The sequence below is a fragment of the Choloepus didactylus genome, chromosome 7 (assembly GCF_015220235.1).
Source record: "Choloepus didactylus isolate mChoDid1 chromosome 7, mChoDid1.pri, whole genome shotgun sequence".
NCBI classification, from domain to species: Eukaryota; Metazoa; Chordata; class Mammalia; order Pilosa; family Megalonychidae; genus Choloepus; species Choloepus didactylus.
Genome location: NC_051313.1, coordinates 136,668,693 through 136,689,724, shown reverse-complemented (window position 1 = coordinate 136,689,724; position 21,032 = coordinate 136,668,693). Strand labels below are relative to the sequence as shown.

Below are 21,032 nucleotides of genomic sequence, written 5' to 3'. Positions count from 1 at the left end.
AATAGGTACTTCTCTCTAGGTCCTACACCAGGAGAGTCTCATGCAATTGGCCTCGGGTGGGGCTGCCTGGAAAGCATCCTAGTTTTTAAAATCTTCCCAGGCAATTCTTAAGTGCAGCCTAGGCTAAGAACCATTGGTCTAGAGCGAGGTCATGGCATCTGCAGCTTTTTAAGAGCTCCACAGGTAATTCTGATCTGCAGCCAGGGCTGAGAGCTACCGCCTACACACCATGCTGCCTCTCTCTGGGTTTTATAAATGGGAAAGCATTGCTTTCTAAAAATAATTCTGTCAACAAGTAAGGGAGTGCTCACTCATGCACAGCAGTGTACTGACTTTGGGGATACAGTAGAGAAGAAATAATGGGGCCTGCTGTCACCTGATTTCTAGTCTGCAACCATTTCAACATTAACTTGTTCTTTGATTTTTGTCTGTCATGGACTAGTTGGAGAATGATTTATGAAACTAATAGATCATGAGTTTGTTTTGCAGCCAAGAGAAAGAGAATGAAAACCTTGTCTACTGAGCTAAGGGATAAGTTTTAACCTTCACGAGCTTCAGTAATCAATTTGTGTGAATGTTTATGAACTGATGTGCATGTTTTCACTTATGAATACGTGGGGGAGAGTGGGGAGGAAAAATATTAAAATTCATAGCTTTCTGCAAGTTGTAAGAGGGGGGCAAGAGAAGAGGAAAGAAAAAGACCATGTCTCCTTCTGGCCCCAGACATGCTTAGCTATGCCTCTGATGATCTGGAAATCCCAAGCCACATGAGTTTATGTATTGCTAGGGTTAAGCATTTCCTAAAATACATTATCCAGAATGTATCAGGAAACAACTTAATTCTGGGGAGGGAGGCTCTTATTACTTTGTGTTGTAATCTCAACAAAAAACTGAGGCCTTTCTGTAAAAGTAATATTGCCTTTGCATAATTATTACGAACAACATAAACAGCAGCCTCTGTTAAGAATCCGGGAATGGAAACTTAAAGTTTAAAGAGCAAATTATTTTAAAGTTAGGGGAAAGCAACTTTTTATATGCACCATGAAATTTGTATGCAGTTAAATAGTAGGTGACATTTCTTGAGCACTTAACTCTGGGCAAGGCAGTCGTCTACATGATTTTCATGTGTTGTCATTTAACCTTCACAACCAAGAGATGAAATTGGTACTATTATTAGAATCCCCTTTTGCAAATAAGAAGAACAAGGTACAGAGGGGTTATGTAATTTGCCCAAGGACCCACAGCTGGTAAGTAGTAAACTGGGATTCAAATTCAGGCCATCTAATTTCATAAATCTATGTTTTTAACCATTCTATATAAGAAATAACATTTTCTCTATGCTTATGGTGTTAAGCAACTGCATCTTTTTCTTTTGATGTGACCCTAACATATGGTAATCAGAGGAAACAGATTTCATTAGGAAAAGCAACCATTGCTTTGTCTCAAATTTAACTACACATCCCACTCCCATAGTTTCTACTACTGAACACAATTTCTAAAATACCTTTCTCATGGAATTGAAATCTGGATCAACAAATAAGTACCTATTGTTTGTGTGTGTGTGTGTGTGTGTGTGTGTGTGTGTGTGTGTGTGTGTGTGTGTGTCGGCGGGGTGGTGGTGGTGGGGTATAGTGTGGAGAATTAGAAAAGAAGGAAAACACAGCCCTGGTCTTCAAGGGATCTCTTAGAAATGCAGACCAGATTCTGGCATCCCCACTTAGAATCCTTCTGTGGCTTTTCACCCCTCCTATGAGCTCCAAATTCCGATACAGCCTGGGAGGGTCTGCAGGATTTGATCCTGCCATTCTCAGTCCCATGTTCCTACCCCTCTCTCTTATGGGAGTGAGCTTCAGCCACACTGGACTTCTCGTGGAGCCTTTAAAGCCATTGCCATGGTCAGGGTCTCCTCGTGTGCTGTTCCCGCCAGCTCAGCGCCCCCACCCCGTCTTTCCCCAACCCCTCCTGCAGCTGGCCACGCCTCCTCACCCACAGATCTCAAGTCCAACATCATCTTCCCTGAGCAGGAGAGGTCTGTCCCCCTGTTCCAATTGTTCATAGGCTCCTCTACTTTTTACTCATGGAACCTAATCACCATCTGTGATGTTTATCTGTGTAGCCATTTGGTGAGGCTCTATCTCCCATCTGTCTGTAAGTTCCATGCAGAAGGAGGAGAGTCTACATTACCATAACCCCTGCATGTAGCTTGAAGCATGGTGTCCCGCACATGGTAGGACCCGAGGATACATTTTAAGAAATATTCTGCCATTTTAAATGTCCTCTGTCTCTTTGGTTCCCAAGGTGGTAATGGCCCTGCTGTAACTGGCCCCAGGACTGCTTTATCCCTTTTCTTCCCACACACCCTGTTCACCCTTCCTCAAATTATCCTATTGGTAGTCTACCATGGTGTCATTTGTTTCTTGCTGGTTCCCTAACTGATTCAGGTATGAAATGGATGGACCAAAAAGAAAAAAAAAATATATTAGCTGCTCAAACAAATGGGTAGAGTCGAATAATCTTAAAAAAAACAAAACAAAACATTTGCATCTAAATTTCTCAGTGTCACAGTGGCTAAGCATTTACCTGAAGATTAAATGCATATGGAAGAATGAACTGATACCAAGTCAGGTTATATCAGATTAGGCGATGAAAAGCACAATTCAGTTCTTGTCAAACAGGTTCCAAGTCAAACTACCACAAGGAAGAAGATCCTACAGCCCTGGAGAGTTTAAGGTCATAAGCTCTGGAATTAAATGGCTGGCTCAACCCAAGTCCATCCAATTATTAGCTAAATGACCTTGGGAAAGCTACTTAAGCTCGAGTCCTCAATTTTCTCACCTGTTAAATAGGGACAATAAAAGCACCTGTCCCTTTGTCGTAAGGACTAAGTAAGATAATGAAGATTAAGAACACCCAAGAACAAGCACTCATTCAAGCATTAATGATATTTTGTTGGCAAAATTAATCTTAAAAGAATTCTATTTTGCATCTCGTTTGGCTATAAAAATACCAAATATTTTAATGAACACTACAATGCACTTGCCCTGTAGTAATTTTCCAGGGGTGGGGTAAGGTGGAGTAATAGTGTACAGAGCTGATATGAATCAGTGATAAAGCAACATCCAACACTGTATGCCCTGTCTCCTGCTAATGGAAAAACTCAGTCATGAGGATTTACTAAACAAAAGATGTCAGACACCCAAAGGCTCATGCCTTCCACCTAGAAAGATGAATGGTGTAGTGGAGAAAGGCTGGTTGTTGTACAGTTGAAATGCTAACCCAGAGATCAAACTCCCTCTGTTGTGTTATTATTGCATCATTTTCTGTTCTAAGGTTAATAACAATGTCTTTTGCAAACAAACACACCAAAAAATACAAAACTGAAAAACAAATAAAAGGATACATGCAAAACAAACAAACCCCCAAACAAGCAATAACCTCAAACACTCCGAAAACCACTTTTTCTCAAAAGTTCATGATTTCACAATTTTCTTTCTTAGGGTCATTTTAATTTTCTTATGCCGTTAATTTTTCAGGGCCATGTAAAGTCTATAGACATGAAGACTCCTTTCGCTTGTGGGTTTTACTTATTGGGCCTTTGTGCCTATCCACATGGGGCTAGGCTGAAGTCTGCTCGTGTTTTGGAACCACTGCTTTTCTGTAGAGCTTCTGTAAGCATGAAAGAGACCCATCCATCCGGTCCCACTGGTCTAACCAGAAAACCGCCAGTCTTTTTTCATGCCTCCCTCTCACCTTTCTCTTACCTCCCACATCTAATTAGTTGCCAAGTTCCTTGGGTTCTTCTGCTGGACTGTCTCCCAAATCCTTCCTTTCTGGTACGGCCCTTGGAGAGGCCCTCATTGCTTGCTCTCTGGCCCTACTGTAATAATCTCCAGGCTGGATTTCCAGCCTCCAGATTTTCCCTATTCACAACTACTCTCCACACATTTTGGCCTCCACAAATATTAAACTGATCTTGTAACCGTGCTGGGTAAGGATGAAGCCCGAACGCTTTGGCATGTCTTTCAGGCTTGCCGCCCCTTCTCTTGGCCCCAAGCTCCTTGGGTTGGGGCAGGTCCTTCAACTCTCCTTAGGCTCTCTAATGCCACTTCTTGGCCGTGTCTCCACTGGTCTCTGGGAAAGTCCCTACTTCTCTGAAGTTCCTGCTGGGGGGGCCATCTTCCAGTCACATCTTGAGACAGTTCTTCTCTTTCCCAAATCATCACCCTCCTCCGGAGCCCCAGTTTCCCAGACTCACTGGCTTCTCTATAATTCATCCTTCATGGCCTGGTTCAGATGTCACCTCCTCCAGGAAGCCTTCTTTCCCCCTTTCCTTTCTAGGTAGAATTGATTGCTCCATTCTTTGTGCTTCCTCAATGGACTTCACAAAAGAGAATCCCCTTAGCACCGCATAGAAGCTGAGTATTTGCCTGCATCCCCTGCTGAGTCTGAGGTCTGGGCAGGGACCATGTTTTCATCTTTGTAACTCCCCGTTCACCTCCCAAACCCAAGTAAATAATATGTGCTCAATAAATGCATTTGGAATAATTGGCACTCACTCAAGTTCAATTTGAGATGCTGTATATTCTTGAAGGTAATCACACAACTAATTCTGGCATTTAATGGGTTTTTTTTGTTGTTGTTCTGTTGTTATAAAACTTCTGGTAGTTTCAATGTTTGAAAATTGTGTTTCATTGAGGCAGGGCCATCTAACTATAGCAAGGTACTCTTACCTGTCTGCTGATGACACTTATTTGGCTTGAGGGCTACAGATACACACATTACAGGAAGTAAACACTGAGCTGGAAGGGTCTCAGAGGTAGGTTGGCTCAATACTGTCATTTTACAGATGAGGAGACTGAAACCTGCAGAGGTTAACGGTCTTGGCCAAAATGAATGGAGGAGGCAAATAGAGATCTCATTCCCAATTAAGGACACTTTCCATTAAATCAGAGCTTTAAAAAACAGATGCCTGATTAAAACTTTTGCTAATTCAAATTAGTTTTTTCTCAGTTAAGCTGAATTTTTTGTTAACTTCTGAGGCTTGTGTTAGTATACACTGACCCATAAAATGTTAAGAAGAAAATGGGTCTTATCATCTGCTCTCATCAGATGCTGATAATATATAGAGGTAACTGAAAACACCAAGAATCCATACATAATTGATGTGTCCAACTATAAGGGTCACCTCAAAAAAAAAAAAAAAGATCTGGAAAAGCAATAAGTTCATTCGAAGTAACTTGGTTATAATTTCAGGGACATGTGACTAGAAGTTGATTTTACTGAGCTGATCTATTGAATTGTTCTGTAGCAGATGGTCTACTTAGAGAGTTTAAAAATCGAAATTAGAGTATGAGAAATTGTTGTTTATCCAGCTTTATCCAAGGGCTGAGACACTAGATCTAAGATTCATGAGCATCATTCTACAGTAAGGCAAGGATGGTTCATTCATCAGGTTTTCCCACGGCCTAGATAAGATATCTTTAAAAGCAGTCCTCCCACCACTTTTTATTATGATTCAAGGGTCCCCAAATAATCTTCTGGTTACAAATTGGCTTTTCTAGTATTTGGACTGGGTAATCTAGACAATATACTTGAAATTTCCAGCCGCACAAAAGAAAAAGCATCTATTACCTATTTTCAAATTGACATTAGGATTTATTCATCAGTCTCTTATGAGGTGGGTTAATGTGAGCCATACCTCTTGAATCTGGGTACACTGAAAATAAAATCAAATTTCCAGATTCGCAAAGTTGAAGACCAGAGTTTGGAATGCCTTGATTACTACCAAATACTGCCATTGATTGGGTTGCCAGACAACCCTCCCTCCAATTCATCTTCTTTCCCTAACGTCAACCCTAGATTAGAACTAATTAAAATTGAAAGTATTCATTAAAAATGATAATTAAAGAGATCTACTAATGCTATTCCCAATGCCAATGTGTACTTCAGTTAGGAATTTCTATATTCTCTGCCTCTCTTTATTCCTCCCTGAGACCCAAATTTGAAATTGCTCCCCAGTGTATCAAGAATGGATTAAAGGAGTATCAAGGAAACTGATCTCCATGGGAGTTATGAATGAGGAGGGGAGCAGACAGAATTCTTTGAAACAATTACCTCTGGCTCCCTAGTGTCCTTATACAAATATTGTTTGTGACGAGTTGTGATGGGCAAAGAGGTTGAGAAGCACCAGTAACCAATCTTAGATCACGAGAGAAGGGAAAGCTCTGGCATTACACAGTGGGTTGCCTGGCCACGGCATTCCCCAAAGGAGCTGGGCAGATGGCACCGTTTACTCTAGAATTCCTATTGGCCTAGGGCCTGAAATCCTAGGTTTTGCCTTTATGTTGCTACCTCCTACTGCCATCATGTCTGTGTTTACCTTCCTTTTCCAACATCATTAATTAAACCACTACTCCCAGGGAAGGAAAAGCGATGGAAGCCAAATCATATTTTTTCCATCAGCAACCACAGATCTCTGAGTCTCTCAACTTTGCAAAATTGTCTGTGATGCATCACCTGCCAGGAAAAACTGGGCATGTCGTCCCTTGGCACTGGACAAAAGACCACTAGACAAAATGATTTCAACGTACAGCTCTTTGGTGTCGTCCTCTGTTTTTCATAAATATGCTTTGCAAAAATAGAATAAATAATTAAGTAAATAAATAAATGAGAATAAATGAAAACCTCCTGAGTATTGAAATATGTTATGCAAATTCCATGATGTTTTCATTACATAGAAAAAATGTCTGGGGCTAAGGCGTCCAAGTTTGTTCCAACGGCTACACCAGACTGGATAAAACCATATTTTGGACAAAAATTAGATTATGACCAACCACAAAGAAAATTCCCCTTCGATAAAGGTTCAGGTTTTATTTGTTTAGCCCTCTATAATTAGAGAATTTCTGGAGAATTTTCAGAAGACTTTAGTGAAAATACAGGTTCAAATTAGAACCATATATTGAACAATATATCCTAACATTGGATAATCATAAAACATGAAAAGGATGTCTTTTTTTTTCCTTTAGAGAATTTTCTTTTATTAGTTTCTAATTTGGATTATATGACACCATTATCTATTTAGCTATACTAAATGCTACAAGGATTTTATTTTATTTGCAATTTACTAAATATATAGGATACTAAATTTTATGTGTAGCATAAAATGACAGCAATGATTCTTTTTTGTATAATATTAGGGCTAAGTGCCTCCTGTAACCTTTACTATTTTAGCTCAGGATAGAAACATGTCTATTCATAATAGATAATCTTATTTCCAAATAATCAGGAGGCTTTTCTAAATATTATTTATAACTGTTGAAAACAACCAACAGTTCAAGTGGGGTACCCTTGAAAGAAGACTACAAAATCTCAGTAAGTATTTTTACCACCTTTCTAGGGGCATAGATGCAGAACTATAACAAGTCAAGGAAAAAAAGAAAAACAAGCATTGAAGTCATACAAAGGATGATACTGTTGGTACAGCGAAAAGACCACTTGGAGGTAAAATCCAATCATGCCACTATAGCGTCCAAGATCTCCATTAATTGGGCATATGACTTTGGATAATTCATTAAAACTCTCCAAGCATCATTTTCCTCATGAGCAATAGTATTATGAGATAATAGGTCTTCCCTACCTTACAAAGTTATTCTGACATTCAAATACACTAGTGTTCTAAAATGCTTTGTAAACCGTAACTTGAAGGTGTTCTTTAATTTAAACACACACACACACACACACATCCCACTTTTCCTACAAAGTTAAACATAGGCTTATCATATGATCCAGCAATTGTGTTTTTAGGTATTTAACCAAAGGAGCTGAAAACTGATGTCCACAGAAAAGCCTACCCGTGAATGTTTATAGCAACTTTATCCATAGCTGCCGCAAATTGGAAGCAACCAAGATATCCCTTAGTAGGTGAATGGATAAACAACCTGTGGTACATCCAAACAATGGAATATTATTTAGCGATAGAAAGAAATGAGCTCTCAAGTCACGAAATGACACAGAGGACACTTAAATGCATATTACTAAGTGAGAGAAGCCAGTCTGCAAAGGCTGTGGGATTCCAGCCATATGATATTCTGGAAAAGGCAAAACTACAGAGGCAATAGATGGGTGGTTGCCAGTGGTTCTGAGGAGGGATGGCTAGGTGAAGAAGTGAAACTATTCTTTGTGATGCTGTAATGGTAGATACATAACATTATGCATTTGCCAAAACTCATAGACTTGTTTAACACAAAGAGTGAATCTTAATGTAGACTATGCACTTCAGTTAACAACAAGACATCAATATTAGTTCATAATTTGTAACAAATGTAACACACTAGAGTAAGATGTTACTAATAGGAGAAACGGTGGGGGGGTGGAGGAGAGGGGGAAAAAGGGGAATTCTTTCCTTTTTGGGCAAATCTTCTATAAACTTATAACTGCTCTAAGAAATAAAGTCCATTTTTTTAAAAAGACGCTCCTGTTTATTGAGCACCTACTAAGTACCAGAAACCTTATGCGCATTTGTTGCCTCATGACAACAAATTCTGAAGAATTTTCTGGAGCATCATTACATACATGAGGACTAAGCCTTGCCCATATTCCACAAATCTTTCTCTGGCTTCCTCTCTGGGGCTGCTGGGTTGCTGTGAAGAAATCTCCTGTACCTTTGCACTTGATTTATCTCTTCCAGCTCTGCAGCATTGCACACCTAGCAGCTCGGCGCAGCCCCAGGGTGAGCAAGTTGAGCTAATCTTTAACTGTTTTCTTCCCCTTTTCTCAAATGTGCCAGACGATGAAAATAGGCTGTGACCTTTTTGGTAAAACAAAGTGAAATCTGAAAAGTTGGCACAGCGCTCCAAGGCAGTGATCTGGAGGGGTGCACATAGTTTGGTGCCCTCAAATTCTGTTTTACCCCACCTGGTCCTTCCCTGCAGGTTTTTTTTTCTCTTTCCCACATTTTGCCCTTTCTTCTTGAACAGCCTGCTTCTAACCTATGAGCGCAGGTTCTGGTTTTAGTCTGTGTTCTGAAAAATCGATGCTCTAGCAGGCGGCTTGGAATATGGGATAGCATTTGTTCCTGGCATTCTCCTTTCCATATCGATTGGCTGCTTCAAAGGGAGATCCATCTGGAACCCACTTGAAGCCCTTCCAGGTGGTAGGTTTGCTTCCAGATGGTAAGTTTAAGAGGAAAAAAAGAAATCACTGAACATAAGCCTCATAGCGCTAGGGAAGGCCCCGTGGCCTTATTTCTTTTAGGACTCTTCAGGACTAGGAATGATTTTGCCTGCCTAGGTTTTCATAGAAAATGTTTCTTCTTCTTGACTCACAGACTGAAATCAGGGCATTTGGAGAGTTACAGTGTTTTTGTTTGTTTGTTTGTTGTTTGTTTTAGCCAAATGCTGACCATCCATGACCATGTGGCAGCTGGATTCTTATTTTAAAAGTTTAGATGAATTTAAAAAGCCATCGTCAAGGTTCTCAAGTTCAAGAGCCTTGTTGTCAAAGTGCCATTTACTGGATGCCAGCTAATCCGAAAAAGTGGACCACTTTCAGCAAACCTGGAATGCCCCCAGTTTATCTTCAACTTATGAAATCATAATTCTTGCTCACAAGATGAGTGAACCCTGATAAAGGTCACAGGGTTGAGTCTCATAAGACGCAAAATGATTGGCTCTCCTTTAAACAAGGGGTGGACACTGGACTTTGGAATCTGGGCTCCTACGTGAGCAAAAAGGACACACTGTGTAATTCTCCTGCCACTACCCTTGTTCTTTACTCCAGTCTTTTCAACACAAGCCCTTGTGTGGCCCAGAAACTTCTATCCATTCAACAAAGAAGCAATTATGCATGCATTCATTTACTTGTTTTATTGAGGATCTACTATGTGACAGGCACTGGGCTTTGAGTGCGGGACAAAGCATGATGATGATGAGCAAATTGCAGGTGGAGACTGGATCATCCCTGCTGTCACTCGCCAAGCACTTCTATGCCGATTCTTGGCCACACTTCTTTTCAGCTTGACCTATCCTGCCCCAGGCCCCCTCTTCCCCAGCTCACACCCCCAGGACAGCATAGGTTGCTTGATGCAATTTGTGCCTCTGCCCTGAGGCTGTCCTTCCTCCCTACAAACCACAGTCCAGTCCAACACAGGGTCATTAAGGGGCAGCCTCCATCGACCCAGGAAGCTACGTGCACTCACTCACAGCCCGCTTGCTGCTGACCCAAGAACTATGGTCTGGACCTCGACTAAAGTTCTCCATGGCCTGGATCCACAGACAGCCTAGCAGGTCATTCAACTGGATTTGTTTTTTCTCCCCAGTCAGAGGTTGCAGGCCCCACACACGGCCTCACAGCCAACTGCCTCATGGTCAGAGTGAAAGGGTATGAACAAGAGGTCCCTACAGTGCTTACCAACACTTGCTCCCCAAAAGACCACCAGCTGGGCACCCCAGCACCCCTGCAGACTTAAATCGCATTTTGGGAACCCACAGCCCTCAGGACTGCAGATTTCATACATTTGAAACTGTGGTGACTTCGGATTGAAATTTAGATCCATGATATCTAAGAAGAAAGGGTTTGCTAAGCAAATTAAAGGAATTCCTGTCTTCTTTGTACACCTAGCTAAAGACCAAATAGAACCCCAAGACTGGGGGCCAGAATATTCAGATAAATGTTTACATTAATTAAAAGAAGAAACAGTAGTCAGGTGCCCTGGAACACTTTATAAACACCTACTCAGGTACAAGTACCTACAATTCATTTTTATCTCTTTCTCTGCAAATATTTCTAATAGAAACATTTGGTGGGTTTGGGTCCACTTACTCTTTCTATCTATAAGGGCTGGATTTGAGGGGCTGATTTCAGGAGATGCTAGTTTTTAATTAATACAGATGGGCTCCCCCAACCTGGCCCTATTATTCTGATATTCATGAGATTGTTCTGTAGTCACAAGAGCCAGAGGTGCTTTGAGGTCACTTAGTCTCCAGGCAGAGCTGTTCCTAAAACAATTTTAGACCTACAGAGGCTTATATCGTTATCTTGCTAGCTGCATAATCATCACTATTAAATGTGCCACCCTCCAGAGATCATGTTTTATTTTTGCAAAGCATTAGAAGCCTTATTTGAATTATACCCTAGACGGCCCTAAAAGGATGATCTTCCTCCTCTCAAACAAGGAGACTGAGGCACAGACAGCATCTCTGATTGGCTTCCTGCCTCGGAGCCCGCCCATTGGTGAGCTAGCAACAGCACTCTTGCCTCTTGTAATCTAGCTCATTGTGAAAAGCGACTGACAGCTTTTCCCAGGCTTCATTACCTGCACAAGTCTGCATCATTAAGTGCGTCTTCTCTCGTTTGAAGATTTGGGGGTATATTCTTTAGCTACCAGAGGCTGCCCAGGTTCCCAGAGTATTCAGAAGACTGTCACCTCCTGCAAACATGGAAACCACCAGGTAAGAGAAGGGAAAGAGGAAGCAGAAAGTCCAATAAAGGTGCATGAGAAGCAGGCAGTAGTGCCTCATGGGCTCCTTTCCTACAACACGCTAGCGGACACTGTCTGCTCAGATGTCCCGCTCAGGATCCTCAGCTTTCCATTCAGAAAGAGAGCAGCATTGGCCTTCACTAACTGCTTCAATTGGAGTGAGGTACTGATCCAGAAATGATAAAGCTAATATTTATTGAGTGCTGGTTAAGCAGACAACATGCTGTCCACTAGTTAATTTAATAGTGCTCGCTATTTAATCTCTATGTTAACCCTAGAGGTTGGCAATATTGCAATTTTCATTTCATAGATGACAAAAACGAGGCATAAAGAGGGGAAGTCATTTGTTTGAGCTCACTGGCTAACGTGCCTGTCTGACTCCAAATGCAACTCGTAACTACTGCACAGAATCACCTCTACAGAGAGCCTGGGTGAGTGGACAGAATCAATGCAGCAAAAGTTTCAGCTATCTCTCACGCCTCATATTTGGTGGTTGCCTGGGTATAGGAGATGCACTATCATTTTTGATGCATCAGAGTCCATAATGGACAATCAGATAAAGCTTTGCAATTGCCAGATCTGTGCATTGTTGGAATCTCCATCATTATTTCCCTCCCTCCCTTCCTTCCTTTCTTCCTTTTCCTTCCTTCCTTCCTCTTTCCCTTCCTTCCCCTCCCCTCCCCTCCCCATTCCTTCCCTCCCCTTCCCTTTTTCTTTTTGACATGACATTTATTTGCCCAGAAAGCCTGAACCCTTTGGATGTACCTACTGTACATGCCAGTCAGCAGAACATAGAATTGTGCATTATGCAGTCTGAATAGGGAGTGCCAAAGTCCAATGTTTGGAGGAAGGAAAAAGCCCATCCCTCTCAAGTTTTTATTCATTCATCCATAAATAATTATAAAGTTAGCACCAACTTTGTGCTAGGTACAATGCAGACCAATAGGGTACAGAAGAGAACAGGATGGTTTTGTTCCCTCTCTCATGGAGCTTATAGTTTAAAACAGTGGTTGCTAAACTATGGCTGCAGGCCCAATCTGGCCCACTGCCTCTTTTTGTAAATAAAGTTTTATTGGAACACAGCCACGCTCATCCATTTACGAATTGCCTATGGCTGCTTTCCTGCTACAACGGCAGAGTTGAGTAGTTGCCACAGAGGCTATTTGACCAACAAAGCCTAAAATATTTACTGTCTGGCCCTTTACAGAAAAAGTTTACCAACCCTTGTTCTAAGACAGCATTTATTTTTCAAGCTGGGAAGTTTTTCTTTTGAATAGGACGTGCATTTCTTCCCAAACCAGTCATGTATTAAGGCTCTTTACTAGCAAGTTTGCTTCTCCTGAAGAAAGAAGGTCATCACTAGAGGACTCAGCAATGCTGAGAAAATCATGGAATAATAATAATAATAAAGTGGCCATCAACACTTACTGTGTGTTTGCTCCTTTGTCAGGCAGTGTTCTCAGCACTGCACATGCAGTAACTCAATTTGTTCTCACAATAACCCTAAATGAAATGTGCCGTTATTATCCCCACATGACAGATGAGCACTGTTAAGTAAATCAGCCAAAGTTCACGGCTAGAAGGCGCGGTGCTAGGGTAGAAACCCTGACCACCTGGCATGTGCTTTCTTCCACTACACTAAAATGGAAGGGGCAGCAGGGTGTGGGTGGGGCACACTCAGGTTAGAGAAAGGAAAATTAACCTGGGAAGTGGCCAGACATTGCTAGCCTGATGACTCCTGGCCCTAGGTTTAGTCCTTAGAAAATCCTGGAGGATGAGTCTCTCTTGCTTTCTATGCTCAGACACACTCTCTGATTAGAGCAGGATGGAATTGCTGCACCTCACTGTAATTAAAGGGCTTCTCAGATGTGCATGCATCCACTCTCTCTGCTAATTTTGACCACTGAGGAGGCTTTGCAATGCAAAAAAAAAAAAAAAAAGCATCTTTGATTCAGTTCAACAGAAAAGGAAGTAGCAAGGAGCCTCTTTCATAGTTCATTCTTGTATCACTTTCTTGGGGGATTCCCAGAAGTGGTTTTTTTGTTGTGTTTTTTTTTTTTTTTTTTTTCACCGAAACTGGTATACTCTTCCTTTTCTTCTAATATCCCCTGAATTCCACCTCCCCATGTACGGAATATACCCCCTCCAGCTCCAATAAAGTTATTTCTAAGAACATGGAGGCCTCTCTTGAGGTTCTTTCTTGCGCCACGATACCAGAGTCACAACAAATACACCCAGGTAACTCCTGCGTCTGATTAGGGGAAGGTAGTTTACTGAGTTCAGGAAAGATCCACAACAGAGTACATAGCATCACAGTGGCCAGTGAAGGCAGAGCTCCCAGGCTATCCAAGCCTTATTTACAAACTTGACATTGGGTGATGACAGTCTGGGCAGTTTTGCTTATGCTGTGGCTGCCCATAAAGAATCACGGGTCCCATTCACAGGAAATGTCACTTGAGTAAGAATGTGTAAAGGCTCTTGTTCTAGTTTGGTAATGCTGCAGGAAGGCAAAACACCAGAAATGGACTGGCGTTTATAAAAGGGGGTTTATTTGGTTACACAGTTACAGTCTTAAGGCCATAAAGTGTCCAAGGTAACACATCAACAATCAGGTACCTTCACTGGAGGATGGCCAATGGCATCTGGAAAACCTCTGTTAGCTGGGAAGGCACGTGGCTGGCATCTGCTCCAAGTTCTGGTTTCAAAATGGCTTTCTCCCAGGACGTTCCTCTCTAGGCGTCAGCTCCTCAAAAATGTCACTCTTAGTTGCTCTTGGGGTGTTTGTCCTCTCTTAGCGTCTCTGGAACAAAAGTCTGCTTTCAAAGGCCATCTGCAAAATGTCTCTGCAAGCTGAAGGTACCCTCTGAGTAGCACTGAGTTCTTCAAAGTGTCCCTCTTGGCTGTAGCTCCTCTTCAAAATGTCACTCTCAGCTGCACTGAGTTCCTTCTGTTTATCAGCTCATTTATATGGTTCCAGTGATTTAATTCAGACCCACCCTGAATGGGTGGGGTAACACCTCCATGGAAATTATCCAATCACAGTCATCACCCACAGTTGGGTGGGGCACATCTCCACAGGAACACTCAAAGAATTACAATCTAATCAACACTGATAAGTCTGCCCACACAAGATTACAACAAAGATAATGGCATCTGGGGGGAACAAAATACATTCAAACCAGCACAGCTCTTCTCTGGGTCTCCCATGCACTGGGCAACAGTGTCAAAGCTCCATAGCCCCTTCTCCAACAAGGATACTTGCACCCATTACCCCTTGCACCCAAAGGCTCTTTGCCATGGATACATACATGGGACACTCATCAAACGGGTCTTCTTACAGTTATTCCTTCTTTTGGACATTAGCCTGAGTTCTGTCTTAATATAACCATAAGAATAACAAGCAATTGTATATGGTCTCTGAAATATGCACGGGATTACAAAAAAAAAAAAGTAAAGGCACCTACTTTTAGGTCTGACAAGCTATTCATTCCATTGAATTATGCACCGCCGTTCCCTCTGCTCTGTAAAATCTTTGGAAGGCCTTGAATTTCACATGCAAGCACTACCAGCATGGCACTCGGCATTCATAGAACATTTAAATAGCCTGTCTCTATCGAATTAGCTAGACAGCCAGCACTGGAGAAGTTAGGAGATAATTATGTCTCCCATAAAATGAAGTTCTGTTGTAAGGAAGGAATGTGGCCAAGATGTCAGGTATATTTTTTTCTTTTTCTTAGTATCTTGGCCATCTCATGCCAAGACACTTTTCAAGCCACATTTGTGCTCATGTTTCTTTCTTTTGTAAAACGACTTCATTCTCTCAGCACTCACTAGTAACTGTCACATTAAAAATAGACTTCCCTTTCCCCAAGATTCTATTTGGGGATATATGCAATCTTTGGGGCTCACATAAACCTCTTTAAACAGAAGATTGTAAAATATAATGACTTTGTCATCCACTTTTCTTTTTTTTTAGCCTGAAATAATCAAATTAACAGGTTAAACAGATTCAAACCTTCTAGTTTAAATTTGTACTATTCAAATTGATTTGAAGTTAACTTACTTTTCAAAGGATTATCTAATTAAATTTAAAATGGCTCTTGCTAATGCTTAGCCCTTAAAAAGTTCTGAAGTTTCAAAGCATTATGTTTGCTTTATCAAGTAAGTCTACCTAGAACTCCTGTTAGATTGGAGAACATCCCTCCTTTTCCTCTCAGAATGAAGAGTTCAGCCATATATACTAATTCAACAATGAAGACAAGTGTTAAATCCATATTTCCTAATTCCCAGGTTAATGCTTGGAGACCAAAAGGCAGAATATTTAGGTCAATGGCAGTAAACACAAGTCTGATATTTCAGCCTGCACTGTCTGGATCAGCTCTGACATGACATGCTGTGGTATGGAATTCAGCTTTAATCCAGCTCTGTTTTGGATTCTGTTTGAAAAAATTTCATTACTGCTTTTTCTAACAGCAAGAGCTTTTATCCAGTGTGTCTTACTAGGAGGAACAGAAATAAATGAAGGAATGGGATTTTTTTTCCCTAGTTTCTACCTCTGATCCCAGCTACTCTGTCAGTCTTTGAAGAGTTAAGGAATTAGGAAAAAGGAAGATCATGGTAAAAAAGAGCAGGGGAAAGAAAAGCACAAGAATGAAAATTACTGCAAAACAGATTAAATTCATATCCTGGATATAGTATCTTTACTATATCAGGCATTTTATATGAGTCCCTGAAGAGAAAGACATCAGTTGGGAGAAATAATTTGTCCACCCCAGTTATATCTCCTGATATCAGAGCCATCATGCTGTGCTGCCATGCACAGTTGTTCAGTTAGAGCACTGCACAATTCCAGTGGGCACCTTTCCTATCATAATCAATATCTCATCTCTGGCACTGAACCCTGGCTCTTGCCTTTCCTCCTTAGCTGTGGTCTGTACTTAGCCCTCAAACTGGGTTATCATCCGATCTAGTTATCATCCCAATCTGTCACAATCTGCTCCTCGTGGGTCCATCTACACCATCCCAACTTCTCTATTAGGTTTGCTCTTTCTGGAGAAAGGAACATGGACACGTACCCTGCTCCTTGGCAATTCCTAGTGAAGTTTCAGGGCAGTCTTGGCTCCTGGCTACAAATCTGCTTCTTGGGTCCCCAAGAAACCTATTGCTTATGTTTTTACTTCCACTTCTGCCTCTATTCCAAGGCCCCAGGATTTCCATCTGCCTTGTCCCAATTTGTCTCAACTATATCTGGAACTAGGGAAGGGACTCCCAGAATTCTTCCTTATTCAGAGGGTAGAGGAGGGAAAGAGGAAGGAGGAAGGAAGAACTAAAGTTATGACTAGAAGGACTGAAACTTGTGCCATTCTGGTTTACCTTGTCAAGGGCTGGCTAACATTTCATCATACAACCTGCATACAACTACAGAGTATTTGTTTGGAAATAAAAGTGTTATGGAATGGTTCCTTTCATTAAAATGCATTTAGGTCTTCTTCTGAGAAGATCTTAAGAAAGCACATTTCAGTCATCAGGGAGGAAATATTGAATGCTGCCTGTCCCCTATATTTGATTCTGCTGAAAATATTACACAGCCGCCTCTAGGAGCCACATATTGTCCTGTGGGGCATTAGCTGGCTATCTCTTTCTCACACTGGCCTCTCCTGGTTCTTTTCTTTTCTCTCCTCTCCTGTCCTTTTTAAATTCTTTTTCAAGCAATCAGGGAATCATTTTCTATAGAGCTGAAACAGACCTCAAGAGATCATCTCATTCGGTACCTTGCCTTGATGTAAATAAAATAATCGTATCCCCTTTTACAGAAGAGGGATCAAGTCCAAGTGAGTGAATCAACTTGCTTTATTTCACACAAACTAGTAGAAGCTATAAGTCAGTGGCTCTCAACCTTGGCTGCACACTGGAATCACTTGGGGACCCAGGCTCCAGACCAATGAGATCAGAATCTCTGAGGCTGAGGTTTCTCAAATGTAACATGCAGCAGAACCACTTGAAGGGCTTGTGGAAGATCAGTTTGCTGGACCTGCCTCAGAGTTCCTGATTCAGGAGGTCTGGGTGGAGTCCACGAATTTGTATGCATGACAGGTTCCCAGGTGAGGGTCCTAGGACCACACCGTAAGAACCACTGGTGATGGGCGCATCTTCACGGAAGGGTGGGTTAGCACAAAAAAGACTGGCTCAATGACGAGGCAGTGATTCCCTGGGCCACTTCAAAGCACTCCAGGCAGTGCCTTGTCAGAGACTTAGGGACTCTGGTAAATGTGAAGAATCTCATATTCTCAGTTTTACAGACAGGAAGTGCTGCTGGCTTAGTAGGATTCTCTGTCTCCCACAGTGCCTTCTTCCTAGTTTTTGCTCTTAGCGCCACTCTTCAGCTTATTCCCTCTAACCCAGGGCTGCCCTGTTTCTGACATGCGGGCCACTGGATGTCCAAGGCCCTTCCCTTGGCTCCATGTCTTTCCCTGGGGTGTACACTGTCCTGCCCAAACCTGGCCGCTGCCTCCATGCCCCCTCCTCAAAGTCCCCAGGGCTTAGTGCTCCTGGTGCAGGGACATGTCAATCTCTCCATCCTTCCCTGTCATGTCTTGGCCCTGCACTGTTTGTTGAAAATATTCACTGGTCAGATGCCAGGCCTTTTGTCCCCTGTATACCTCCCAATGGGGACCAGTCTAAGAAACGAATCATTTCTGCTTCAAATACCCATATTCCTAATGGCTCACAAAGTCAATTTCTGATTTTGGTCTGAGGGATACCTCTTTTTCCAGGCCACTTGCTGGGCAGAGCTGATGAACATACTTCATTCATTCATTTATTCTTTCATCAAACACTTACTGAATATCTAATATGTAATTGACACTATGTTGGTTGTAAAGATAAGGACACAAATAAGACATAATCCCTGCCCTCAAGGAATAGTAGGGGAATGTGCGGGTTTGAAACTGTTATGGACCCCAGAAGAGCCATGATCTTTTAACACAATCTTGTTGGGTGGAACATTTTGATTGATTGTTTCCATGGAGATGTGACCCATCCAACTGTGGATGAAACCTTTGATTAAACTATTTCCATGGAGGTGTGGCTGCACCCATTCAGGTTGGGTCTTGATTGGTTCACTGGAGTACTTAAGAGAGCTCAGGAGCCAACACAGATGCTTGGAGATGCTTTTGGAGATGAAGACAGAAGGATGTTTGGAGATGCTAAGCTAAGAGATGAAGCCCAGAGTTTGCCCTGGAGAAGCTAAGAGAGAACCCCCAGACGCTTAGAGAGAACCACCCTGGGAGAACAAGCAAAGATGCACAGGAGCTGAGAGAGAGAGAAGTGAAGACAGAAGCCCAGAGACAGTTTCAAGAAAGCCATTTTGAAACACAACCTGGAGCAAAAGACCAGCAGACGCCAGCCACGTGCCTTCCAGCTGACAGAGGTGTTCCGGATGCCATTGGCCGTTCTTCAGTGAAGGTATCCTCAGTTGATGCCTTAGTTTGGACACTTTTATGGCCTTAGAACTGCAAATGTATAATCTAATAAATCCCCTTTATAAAAGCCAATCCATTTCTGTTATTTTGCATAACAGCAGCTCTAACCAATTAGAACAGGGAGGCAGACTTGAAATGCAAATCCCAGTTCAGTGTGATGGATGCAAAAATAGCATCATGTGCCAGGTATGGTGACACCAGGGCAGGAGGGGGTGATTAAATTCTGAGCCCCACTAATGTGCTAATGTTTCTAGGCTCAGATCATCAAGTCCTCCATCTCCCTGGGACTTGGGCTTGCAGATTTCTAATCATTACTGCTTGACAATACAAGATTGCTTTATATATATACAGCAACAATAACAAATACAAGAGAGCACAGAATTATTCTCTCATAGCAGTGTGCTCTTCTAAGTACACGTCGGCAAGGTTTTCAAATGGGATCTAAAATGTTACCAATGTGGGGTTTCAACTGTAAGTGTGAAGTGAGTGGTAGGGATTCTCAAAGTTAAGTGGCTCACCCAAGGAGTTGGGTAGGAAGTGTGTGGGGGGTGGTGGGGGGAGAGCCAAGTGAAGAGGAAGCACTCACCACCGATGGGAGCTTCTCTTGAGTAGGAGAAGCGCTTCGAAGAGGTCGGCTGGAATCCCAGAGGCAAAATTCACCTTCTTCATAACTTTGCTGAGAGCCCATCCCTTCCACAGGGTTTCATCCTAGGCACAGTTTGGCTGCTGCCCATTTTCTGCAGTGACCTGGAAGAGAAAACAGGGGTAGTGCCCAGTCACCCTGCAGTTGGCTCCAAGCTGGGGAGATGATCCTCAAGATGGCGACTGACACCTCAGAAGAGGGCACCAGCTTTTCCCAGTGCCTTGGCGAGTGCGAGGTGATGGTAGAAATGGTCACCTTGGGAAGAGATGCAAAGTGCCCAGACCTGAGGGAAGAACCAGCCACACAAACCCTCCTCAGAGGTTGCTGTCAAGACCATCGGAGACATGGCGCTGATGGAGAGTAAGCCACGGGGGCTGATGGATGAAAAATCAAACAAGATTCTGAGATGCACACAGACTAAAAGAAAGGGATGTGAGTGACGCATGAAGCAGTCCTCTTGCTACTTTCAACGATTTGCTGACACTTTCTGGAATGCAAGGCGCTTCATTCTATACTGTGAGTGCGATTAAGGAGAATTTTGTAAATAGAATCCTTTTTAAAATATGCCTTGGGGAATTGCTATTTAAAGGCAAGAGATGGCCAATCCTTATCTAAAAGGAGGAATTCTCTGGCAAAATGCATAATCACCTCTTCATTTACCTGAAAGAAGACTGTTTTGTTTTTTTAATGAGGCTTTTTTTTTTTTTTAAGAAGTGGGACCAATTCTTCAGCAACATTATCAAGGGACAAAATTTTTCTTGAGTACTTCTCAGCTTTCTCTAGCTTCTTGACAGACCCCTTGAACCTCTTGAGCTGCCTGACTGCCCAGAGTACATCTTTGTGAGTAGGTGGACTGTTTTATCCCCTCCCACCCTCACCTCACATGCTCCCAGAGAGGCCCTTCCTGACTTTATAAAAAGAAAAAGAAAAAAGCTACCTGTTCCACATCTCATTCCTTCAGCATGCTACACTTTGCAAACGTGATAACAGTGTTAGAGAACTAAACCCCTGAAGGGATCATTTGGTAAAGGCTTTTGGAGAACCAACACATTAAACCCAAGGAATATTTCTGGTGCTCCTAGGGCAGACAGAGGAAGTATTTTGGCTTAAGAGGTTTCCTAGTACCCCTCAAACATCCCACCCAACATCTCGTTCTGTTGAACAGGAGTTGAGCAAATTCTAAGACCAAATGGGTTATATGTACCCTAAGCTCCATCATAAAAGAGGTTCAGAGAAGAAACAATAATCCTCAGTGCTGGAAAAATAACTTAGGAGAAAAAGTTCAATGAAATGGTTGCAGAAGAAAATGCTAAAGGAGAAAGATTAATAATAGCTTAAAGTATATCTAGCACTGCTGTCCAGTAGAAATACAAGGTGAGCTGCACATGTATTTTTAAATTTCCCCATAGCCACATTAAACAAAAGAAAAAGA

General features: G+C 42.1%; 1 protein-coding gene across 1 annotated transcript in view; it reads right to left on the bottom strand.

Moving 5' to 3' along the window:
* ATXN1 (ataxin 1) overlaps window positions 1-19,558 on the bottom strand; it is a 508,626-nt gene extending 489,068 nt beyond the window's left edge. Inside the window, exons 1-2 of the mRNA XM_037844369.1 lie at window positions 19,544-19,558; window positions 11,312-11,425 (exon numbers count right to left, since the gene is read on the bottom strand). The gene's annotated coding sequence lies outside the window, so the exon portion shown is untranslated. The remainder of the gene's footprint in view (window positions 1-11,311; window positions 11,426-19,543) is intronic.
* Between the last annotated feature and the right edge of the window lie 1,474 nt (window positions 19,559-21,032).